General features: G+C 40.3%; 1 protein-coding gene across 3 annotated transcripts in view; it reads left to right on the top strand.

The window, feature by feature from the left end:
- Positions 1-274: 274 nt before the first annotated feature.
- Positions 275-10700, top strand: part of GNB4 (G protein subunit beta 4) — a 58629-nt gene continuing 48203 nt past the window's right edge. The window contains exon 1 of one of the 3 annotated variants that reach the window (XM_032630952.1): positions 275-522. The gene's annotated coding sequence lies outside the window, so the exon portion shown is untranslated. The remainder of the gene's footprint in view (positions 523-10700) is intronic. The other 2 variants (XM_032630949.1, XM_032630951.1) reach the window with 2 other exon arrangements.

The following is a 10700-nucleotide window of genomic DNA, read 5'->3' as shown; positions in this document are numbered from 1 at the left end:
CTAAATCAGCCCCTCTATCCTGCCCACGAGCAAGCTGAGGCCTGTGCGGTGGCAGGAAGGAAACCGGCCACACCACTTGGGCGCTACTCAGAAGTGTGCTCCAGCGTCCAGGCGCCGAACCAAGAAAACGAAACTGCCCGGGAATAAATGTTTTTCTTCTTCTAGCAGGAAACGAGAGAGAAAATAGGAAGCAGACGCTCCGCTGCGCGCCAGCTGCTTTCGCCCCCCGCCCGGGCCGCGCACGCTCTAGGGTCTGCGCGCGTCCACGGCGCGTCCCCGCGGGCTCGCGCGCCTCGTGCCTCGCGCCTCGCGCCTCGCGCCTCGAGCCACGTCCCCGCCCCGGCCCCGCGCGCAGCGGAGTTGGCTGCTGGGAGGCGCGGGCCTGGGTGTGGTCGGCGGATTTCGGCGGCGCCGGTCTCAGCGGTACTCTGCGCTCTGCAAGCCGGCTCCGCGCGCCAGGGGCTGCTGAGCGCCCAGCTGACCTCCGCACGTCCAGTCCACACGGGCCCAAGCTCCCTTCAGGTAGGCGGCGGCCGCGCTAGCTGCGGCTTGTCGGTGCGCCCCGCGGGGGCATCCCGGGCTTCCCTCAGGGGGCGTGAGGCGCGGCCGGCGGGGTCCTCCTGACTCGGGGACGGGGGACTCCAGGAGGCGGACCCTGCCCGGGAGGGACGGGGCGGGCGCGCCTCGGTGGCGCTCCGCTCCGGTGCGGGGACCAGCCGCTCGGCCGCCGCTTCGGGCACTTCCTGGGCAGCGAAGGGGCGGTCTATGGTCCTTGGCCTCCAGACCCCCAGGTTTCTCTCCGCGCCCCGAGGCGCCTCCGGGGCACTGGAACGCGAGCGTGCGTTTGTTCCGAGAATAGCGGTTATTCAGGGCTTCCCAGAAGGGTTATTGGGTGGTGAGCGCTAGGAGAGATAAAAGTTCTCCACCGAGTGCTAAAAATGAGTCCAGTGGTTTCGTGTTAAATTTATTTTGTAAAGGATATGATGATGCCCAATATTTGGCGGGGGGGAAGGAATTAAGGATTTTGAATACTTGTAAGTTCAGTACATGATAAAATGTTTTCCTTTTCTCTCCGCATTCTTTTCTGCTTTCAAAACACAAATGATTGCCTTGTATTGTACTTTGATATTTATTGCTCTTCGGCAGAGGAAGAATCTCCCAAAGTTTCAAAACAGACTTTCATTTGGTTATAGAAGCAGTGTCTTGTTATTTTGCATCTCTCTCTCTTCCCTTTTCTCCCACTCCTTCCTTTTCTCTTTTAGTAAAGGGTGTGGATGCATCTTTCTCCTTCCACAAGCAAAATAGCTCGGTCTGTGGATTAGCACCCTACTGGAAAGTTTTCTTAAAACGTTCGGCATTGAATTGTAGATGAATTCTAATCGTCTTGGTATTGCATACTGAGATTGTGACCTCTAAGTGCGTCTTCTAGAACAGAGGTAGAGCACACACTACTTATTTAAGATGAAAGAGAAGTCATTTCTAGTCGGCGAGGAAAACGACGGGTAAAATTGTATGCTTTGTGTCTTATTGCCATTGCGCATTTTAAGGCTCTTCAGTGTGGGGCTTTGGGGTTATTACTGATTCTAGATTCTGAAAGTTTATTGTATATTTCAGTATTTAGTTAAAGATCACTTTAAGACTTTCCATGTTGCATTTTGGTTTGTAGATCAATTTGAAAGTGAAATAGAAACTTTTAAAACATTGCTTTATTGAACGTCCTTAATTCTCTTGTGTATACACATTTATAAAATTATAAAATTGGTTAATATGCCTTTTGATACATTTATGTTCATCTCTTTGTGAGCCATAGGCATTACTTAGGAGATTATTCAGAGTCGTTGGTATTGCTTCTTTTATTATTTTCTCCAGTTTTATTGAGATATAATTGGCGCATAACATTGTGTAAGTTTAAGGTGTACAACGTGATGATTTGATAGATATATAAATTGCAAAATGATTACCACAGTTAAAGTTAGTTAATACATCCATCACCTTTGTGTGTGTGTGACATTTAAGATTATTCTTTTAGCAACTTTCAAGTATGCAATACAGTATTGTTAACTGTAGTCACCATGTTGTACATTAAGCCCCCAGAACTTATTCATCTTATAACTGGAAGTTGTTTTTTTTAATTAATTAATTAATTAATTAATTTTTGGCTGCTTTGGGTCTTCGTTGTGGTGGCTTCTCTTGTTTCAGAGCATGGGCTCTAGGCGTGCGGGCTTCAGTAGTTGTAGCACGCGGGCTCAGTAGTTGTGACGCACAGGCTTAGTTGCTCTGCAGCATGTGGAATCTTCCCAGACCAGGGCTCGAACCCGTGTCCCCTGCATTGGCAGGAGGATTCTTAACCACTGAACCACCAGGGAAGTCCCTAACTGGAAGTTTTTAACATTTGATCAACATCTCCTCAGAATTGTTTCTTTTAAATCATTGGCACTTTAGTATGTCAGCACATATTTTTACACTTTAAAAATAGACTCTGGGACATTTTGAAAATTGAGAATTGGAACTACGTGTTGGACATTTTTTTTGCCCTTACCAAATACTGCCTGAGATGGTGTGATTTCACTGATTTCTTCTAGGCATGTTATTTATTGAAACACACTGTGTAATTTCTTTACCTTGTTTATCTGCATTTATTATAGGAACTACTTATTAAGCATATGTTCTGGGCCAGGGGCAATTCTATACATTATTCTGTTTATATTCTACATTAACTTGGCAAAAGAGATATTATCCAGTTCTACAGGTAAGAAAATTGTGACTCTGAGATGTTAAGTAACTGGCCAGTGGTTATGTAGCTGTTAGGTAACTCAGTTGGGATTTAAGGCCAGACCACTCTGTCTCTAAAGTTCATGTTCTTCCCTCTGTGCCACACTGACTTAGTGCCAGGACATGAGGAATAGCCCTCAGTTACTCAATAGCATATTTGTAAATTTTCCAAGACGTGCCAGAGATGTGGGTTTGATTTTCTAGCACGATCATTACTATCCATCTGTGTTACTACACAGATCCTCATGTCACCCATTCTCTTCTCACCTCTCTATTCCTGCTTAAATGTCTAGCTCAAAGTTCAAAACCTCTCTCTTGCCAGGGCAGAATTTCTCCTACTGACATTAATAGGTAGTGATAGCTTAATTATCCTTCCAAAATAATAACCCCATTTTATGTAGGTTCTCTAGAGCCATAGGTATAACTAATTTGGAAGGTTACAGACAAGATGGCATCTATTTTGGAATATGGGAACCTTTTGATATCCCTCAAATTTAAACCAGAAGTTATTTTGATAGATATTTCTTTCTGCAGTTACCCCATCCCTTCTCCACCTTCAATTTCAGTTTCTGTGGAATCATTTACATTATAATACAAACATTCTGTTATGTCTCCCATCTTAAAATTCTTTCTTGATCCAGTATGCTGTCCCATTTCTCTGTTCCACATTGAGAAAGCATAATCTTTTGATAGAACAAAAATAGAGAAGAGGTAACCAGAAACTAGCTATCTGTAGGGGGTGGGTAGGAACTGAGTAAAAGGGATGGTGGAGGGAATGGCATTGCTCTGATTATACCTTTTTGTGTAGTTATGAGCTTTGGAAACTTGGTAATGTTTTATATGTTCAAGAATGAAATTAACAGGGTTGGGAGAAAAAAGCCTCCAAAATTGAATACAAACAGCAACAGATGAACTAACTGTATTTTAGTGAATAACGTAAACTCTCAGAAGAAAAAAAATGAATCCAAGTAAGTTTTTAACACAGGACTTTGATTATATGCCTTTAACCTAAAGGTGAAAGGACTGCCAACAACAAAAACAAAAAACCTTGAACCATGTGTAGTAGGCTGTTATCTATAGTGTAGACATATAGCAGTTCTGAAACTATTTTGTGTGTTTTGTAGGATTGAGCAAATAAGTAAATTCATTGCTATTTTGAGAGCTAGGGTTTTCACTGTGGGAGAAGGGAAATAAAAAATATGGAACAGAAGAAGGCAATGAAGACCTCTATAGTGTTGGATTGGAATTAGAGTTATACATATGAACTCATGATTAAAATATACCTACATTGGGCTTCCCTGGTGGCACAGTGGTTGGGGGTCCTCCTGCCGATGCAGGGGACGCGGGTTCGTGCCCCGGTCTGAGAGGATCCCACATGCCGCGGAGCAGCTGGGCCCGTGAGCCATGGCCGCTGAGCCTGCGTGTCCGGAGCCTGTGCTCTGCAGCGGGAGAGGCCACAACGGTGAGAGGCCTGTGTACTGCAAAAAAAAAATAATAATAATAAAAATATATATATACCTACATTAATACAGACATGCATATAATTCCTAGCTCTGTCTGATGAAAGGGCTAGAAGTAATGACACCCTAGTAGCAGTGAGCACAACCAGTGCACAGACCTAAATAGCTGATTCAAGAGCTGGGGAAGGGAAAGTATAAGCTGAGCCTAGAACACAAAATAAGGAAGGGTTCAAAAAAATAATGGGGGCATGTCAAAGGGATGTAGGAACTAGCTTGAACAGACAAATCTGGGAAAATTTGAGCATCAAAATGACTAATAATAGTAATGTAACCCATTGAATGAAAACAGAATCCACAAGTCCATAATAAATAAATAAAATAAGAAAAAGGGAAAAACTGTTCCTGGTAGACCACCAATAAAAACTGTAGAAGGAACAATAGAGTTAGAAAAGTCACTAGTTTGCAACCATCATGATAATACTGATTCAGGCAAGTGTTACTAATAGAGAAAGGTCGATGAGGAAAAAGGTATTACTACTGTTTCCAGTGATCTCTCTGGAGATTAACAACCAAGGAGAAGACAGTAACTTCACAGTGGAGAAATCTGGCATATACCACTTTGGTCAAGTGATCAAAATTAACATCACCAGTAGTGGGATAAACATGTTCCTTTTAACCCTCTTGCCCTGTTGGTGGGAATGTACATTGATACAGCTACTATGGAGAACAGTATGGAGGTTCCTTAAAAAACTAAAAATAGAACTACCATATGACCCAGCAATTCCACTCCTGGGTATATACCCTGAGAAAACCAGAATTCAAAAAGAGTCATGTACCAAAATGTTCATTGCAGCTCTATTTACAATAGCCAGGACATGGAAGCAACCTAAGTGTCCATCGACAGATGAATGGATAAAGAAGATGTGGCACATATATACAATGGAATATTACTCAGCCATAAAAAGGAATGAAACTGAGTTATTTGTAGTGAGGTAGGTGGACCTAGAGTCTGTCATACAGAGTGAAGTAAGTCAGAAAGAGAAAAACAAATGCCATATGCTAACACATATATATGGATTCTAAAAAAGAAAAAAAATGGTTCTGAAGAACCTAGGGGCAGGACAGGAATAAAGACTCAGATGTAGAGAATGGACTTGAGGACACGGGGAGGGGGAAGGGTGAGCTGGGACGAAGTGAGAAAGTGGCATGGATATATATACACTACCAAATGTAAAATAGATAGCTAGTGGGAAGCAGTCGCATGGCACAGGGAGATCAGGTCGGTGCTTTATGACCACCTAGAGGGGTGGGATAGGGAGGGTGGGAGGGAGACACAAGAGGGAGGAGATATGGGGATATATGTATATGTATAGCTGATTCACTCTGTTATAAAGCAGAAACTAACACACCATTGTAAAGCAATACTCCAATAATGATGTTAGAAAAAAAATGTTCCTTTTGACATGCTTGAAATAGGGATGTCATTACTTTTCTGTGGTATTTCTGAAATGTGTAACCAAAATCTAATCACAAGGAAACAGTTGAGGGACCTTAACTGAGGATTGTTCTACCAAGTAACTGACTTGTACTCTTCCAACATGTTAATGTCATGAAAGACAAAGAAAGGCAAAGGAACTGTTCCAGATTAAAGGAAGTTCAGGAGACCTGTCAGTTAAATGCAATGCATAATCCTGGATTGGATCTTGGGTTTTGGGAAATCCAGTTACTCTAAGAACATTATGGAGACATTGGCAAAACTTGAATATGTACTGAATATTAAATATTAAACTTGAATATGTACTGAATATTAAATAATATTGTATCAAATTTAACATATGTTAAATTTCCTGAATTTGATAATTGTACTGTAGTTATGTAGGAAAATGCCCTTGTTCTTAGAAGATACACAGTGAATTATTTAGGAGTAAAGGGTCAAAATATCTTCAATTTACTCTCAAATGGATAAGCAATAATAATTACTACATATAGAGAGAGCAATAAAGCAAATGTGGCAAATGTTAACAACCGGTGAATCTAGGTGAAGGGAATAAGAGTATTCACTATATTAAAATTTTGAACTTTAAGTTTGAAATTCCAAAAACATGGAAAGTTAAAACTTCAAAAAGTAATAAAGCTACTTAGTGTCCAAAAATCTTGGAAAGATTCCATGTAGGCTGTATCTGCTTCTCAATTCCTCCTCTCCCTCTTCTTCTGAACCTACTCCAGAGACTTTATCCTTCCTATGCCACAAAACCATTCAAGGTCACCAGGGATGTCAGTCTTGCCAAGTTAGATCTCTCAGCCACGTTTGACACAAGTGATAGATAACTCCTTCCTTACTGAAGCATTTTTTCCCTTGACTTATGGGACACTAACTCTGATTTTCATCCTGCCTCACTGGCTGTGGCTTCTTATTCTTTTCCAACTCAGTAAATGGTATCACTATCCACCCAGTTGTTCAGTCTAAAACTCCTAAGAGTTACCCTGATTGACTCATCCTATATCTGTTCCTCCATTGGCAAGTATTATGGCCTCTAACTTAAGAATTATTCCAAATTTGTCTGTTTTTCATCACCTCCACTGCCACTACCCTCTTGTCAAACCACTATCTTTCCTGGTCCAGACTACTGTAGTAGTGCCTAACTGGTCTTTCAGCTTTCGGTGTCTGTGTCGCCTAGCAGCCAGCATGAACTTTAAAAGGTATCAATCAAATCAGATTATATCTCCCAGTCATCAGAACACATTACTGTTAGATGAAAACTGAAGTTTTTATTATGGTCAGGAGGCCTACATGATCACATGTTTGGGCTCTTACCCACCTCTGTTAAATCTTCTGCTTTGCTTACTCCCCTCCAGCCTTACTCTACTCTCTCCTGTTGATTCAGTTTGCCAGGTTAGTTTCTGCCTCAGGGCCTTTGCATTTATCAATACTATTTCTTGTACCTGGAATGCTCTTCTCCATTTAAGGCATGGCTCATTTCCTTCAGGTCTTTACTTAGATTAATTTATTTAAAAATAGCCTTCCTGGTCACCCTCTAACTTCTTGCAGGTTTTTTTCCCCCCTGCGTAGTACTTTTCTGTACTTGAAATTGTTATTTATTCATGACCTTTGTAATCTTCTCCTAGACAAATATAGAATAAAGCTCCATGACCACGGGAGACTTTGTTTTGTTTACTGCTGAATCCCTGGAGCCTGGAATGTGCCAGGCATGTGGTTGGAATTCAGATATTTGTTGAATGAACGAATAAATGCATGAATTAATATTTGCCAACTTTCTGGCTGTATTTTATTTAACACTATGGCAATTGGAGAAGACTGTCTCAGAGAATCCCATAACATCGGTGCTGTTTTTTGGTGACACTGCTCCAGGTTTTCTGGAAGCTAACAGGTTATCAGCTTTGTGTTTCACAACTTCATCTTTCTTTTGTCTGCCCTCTGGTGGAGGGAGTACTAATAAGCAGGAGATAGTAGAGTAGGTCAGTAGGAAGAAATAAAAGTGGATGAGTCTTGATCACAAACTGGATAATTAACTTTTAAGTTACAAAGATTTGAAAATTTAAATTTTAGGTAAGCCTCAAAATTAACCATAATAAGGTTGGAAAGAATGAAAAGAAAACTGGCAGTAGTTAGATTTAAAGAACTTTCTGGCTTAGGATGAAAAATAAAACTAGCTCCAAAATGTTTTGATTACTTAAAATAATTTCTGCTTAAATATAATTCTCTTAAAATATTTTTAACATTTTTCCATCTTTAGTGCAAAGACATCTTTTTCTCAACTGTACTAATAATGTCAGCTAACTTTTGTTGACTTTTCCAGTTGTCAGTTAACATATGCCAGGGGAAAAGCCAGTATTCAAACCCCAACAGTTGGGTACTAGAGGCAGCACTCTTAACTACTGTGCTTCACTACAGCCTTCCTACTAATGTCCTATGAATGGTACAGGCACCAAAGAATTTCCTTTGGTGTAATAGTTATGAATAACAACAAAAATGCTTGATAAGGGGAATTCTCTGGCAGTCCAGTGGTTAGGACTCCTGTGCTTCCACTGCAAGGGGCACAGGTTCAATCCCTGGTTGGGCAGCACAGCCAAAAAAAAAAAAGGCTTGATAAGTTTACAGCCTGTGTTGCTGAATACCACTTTCCTAGTATGTATTATGGAGAGCTTTTTCTTACAGAATTTGAGAACTATATCTTATTTAATCTGTTTTGAAGTAGAAATCACATTAAATGATTTCAGCCCTTGTGTACTATTGACTTGATAAAATAATATAAAGTTTCTCTTAATGTCCATATTTAACATTTAAGGCAATATACAGCTTAAAATTTTTTCCCCCCGTTTCACCTTTAGCTCTCCAATTGATTTATTCTTATAATTTTTGGTTATATAAACAATTGGGTAATGACTGTCTTTAAACATTCATTCTTACCTCTTCAAAAATACCATGTTTTATTATTTATTTATTTATTTTTAAATTTATTTTTGGCTGTGTTGGGTCTTCGTTGCTGCACGCGGGCTTTCTCTAGCTGCGTCAAGCGGGGGCTACTCTTCGTTGTGGTGCGTGTGCTTCTCATTGTGGTGGCTTCTCTTGTTGTGGAGCACAGGCTCTAGGCACGCGGGCTTCAGAAGTTGTGGCAGGTGGGCTCAGTAGTTGTGGTTCGCGGGCTCTAGAGCTCAGGCTCAGTAGTTGTGGCGTATGGGCTTAGTTGCTCCGTGGCATGTGAGATCTTCCCGGACCAGGGCTCGAACCCGTGTCCCCTGCATTGGCAGGTGGATTCTTAACCACTGTGTCACCAGGGGAGTCCTACCATGTTTTTAGAAGCCTTACTTTTTCTTCTTCATCATGTAATTTGTAATACATTTTTAGCTATAGAGAAATTGATAGAATCTGTATCATAAAGTGAGAACACTACTTTGGTAGGGACAAAGATGAGGACAGTGGCTCCTGTGCTCCAAGTGCTGATAACCTCTGGGCTCTTACATAGGAAGTTTTGGTATTTTTGTTATGATGACATTTACCAATGGCTTGACTCTGTTTTTTTCCCCTTCAATTTTTATGAGTTCCCCACCTAAACACCTTTACCCAGGAATTGTTTAAAATACGAAAATTGAACGTTAACTCTTTGGTTTGTGAAATTAAAACCCCAGTAATGCACCTTAAACTGAATGAGGCTCTGTTGTACAACTGGCATGTGACATAGATTATATCAATACATGGTATTTAGGATAATTAACAAGGCTTATAATGACTAGTTTTATAAGGAAATAATTTGAAACAATTTTACTTTCTAGGCTTCTGTAAATTAAATTATGTATTTAAATGGAAAAATGGTAGACAGCTAATTACTTAAGGAAATTGAAATTCGTCAACAAGGGATGTCATTATGTGCATTGCTTACTAAATGTGCCCCTAGGGAAGTTGTTGGGAGAGAATAAACTTTTTGAAAAATGTGGTCTCCTTGTCATTTGGTGTAAAAAAGCAAAAGCAATTGGTATTTTAAAAGTTTTAATAGATACTAGTTTTCATGGTTATGTTAACCTCTACTTTTGGGAATTAAACTTTATCAACAAGGAATTTTATTATGTTTATTAATTATTAATGCGCCACTAAGGAAGATTTTGGGGGAAAATGAATTTAAAAACACACACAAAGACTCCTCCATGCCTTAAAATATAAAAAAGGAGAGAAATGTTTGTATGTAAATTTCCCCCATGGTTATAACTAATCTTTCCATGAGGGAACATCTGTATAGTTTCTAGAGATGATAGAGAGACAGGTTATGAAGGGATTGTGAAGCATCAGGAGCAATGTGTGTTTCCTCAAGGCTGCTGAAGGGCAGTATTGGTGTATGTGATAGTGAGTGTGGCAGGATGAAAAACATCAATAGGACAGTCTGAGCAGTAGACTAAAACTGTATGCGACTACAATGTAAATGTAACTAAAAGTGAGTACACTGTTCAAGCCACCTGGTGGAGATAAACTCTCTGTTGATTGATGGATTTTGAGGATATTAATTGTAGGAGTAGGGAGCTGGGGATGGAGTGGAGTTGCAAATAGCTAGTGTGGGTTATTAATTAGCTGTTAGTCTAAACCCAAGAGAGCAATCAGATGACATTTTGGTAAAGAAAGTGTGATACTGAAGTAGCATTGGTGGATATCTGTTCATCTCAGACCAACATCATATAAGTACACTTGCTTCTTAATTAGTAAAACTTCCAAAGTTTTACCTCGTGCATAGGCATTATAGCTTTATGTTAGAAAGAATGAAATCTGCCCAGGGAGAAAGGCACTGAGTGCTATACTCTATTTCGACTTATTATTGGTAATTTTAAGATATTTTACTTTTATTAAAACTGAACATACGGAATTGTAGCTACCGTTCTATGAATATGTTAATTACGCAAGTCACATTTTGTGCTGTCGAGCCAACTCAGCAAATGAGTTAGATCATGATTGATGCCTGCTAG

This window comes from Phocoena sinus, chromosome 4, assembly GCF_008692025.1.
Source record: "Phocoena sinus isolate mPhoSin1 chromosome 4, mPhoSin1.pri, whole genome shotgun sequence".
Lineage (NCBI taxonomy): Eukaryota > Metazoa > Chordata > Mammalia > Artiodactyla > Phocoenidae > Phocoena > Phocoena sinus.
Note: the sequence above shows the minus strand (reverse complement) of the source record. Positions and strands in the feature narration are given on the sequence as shown.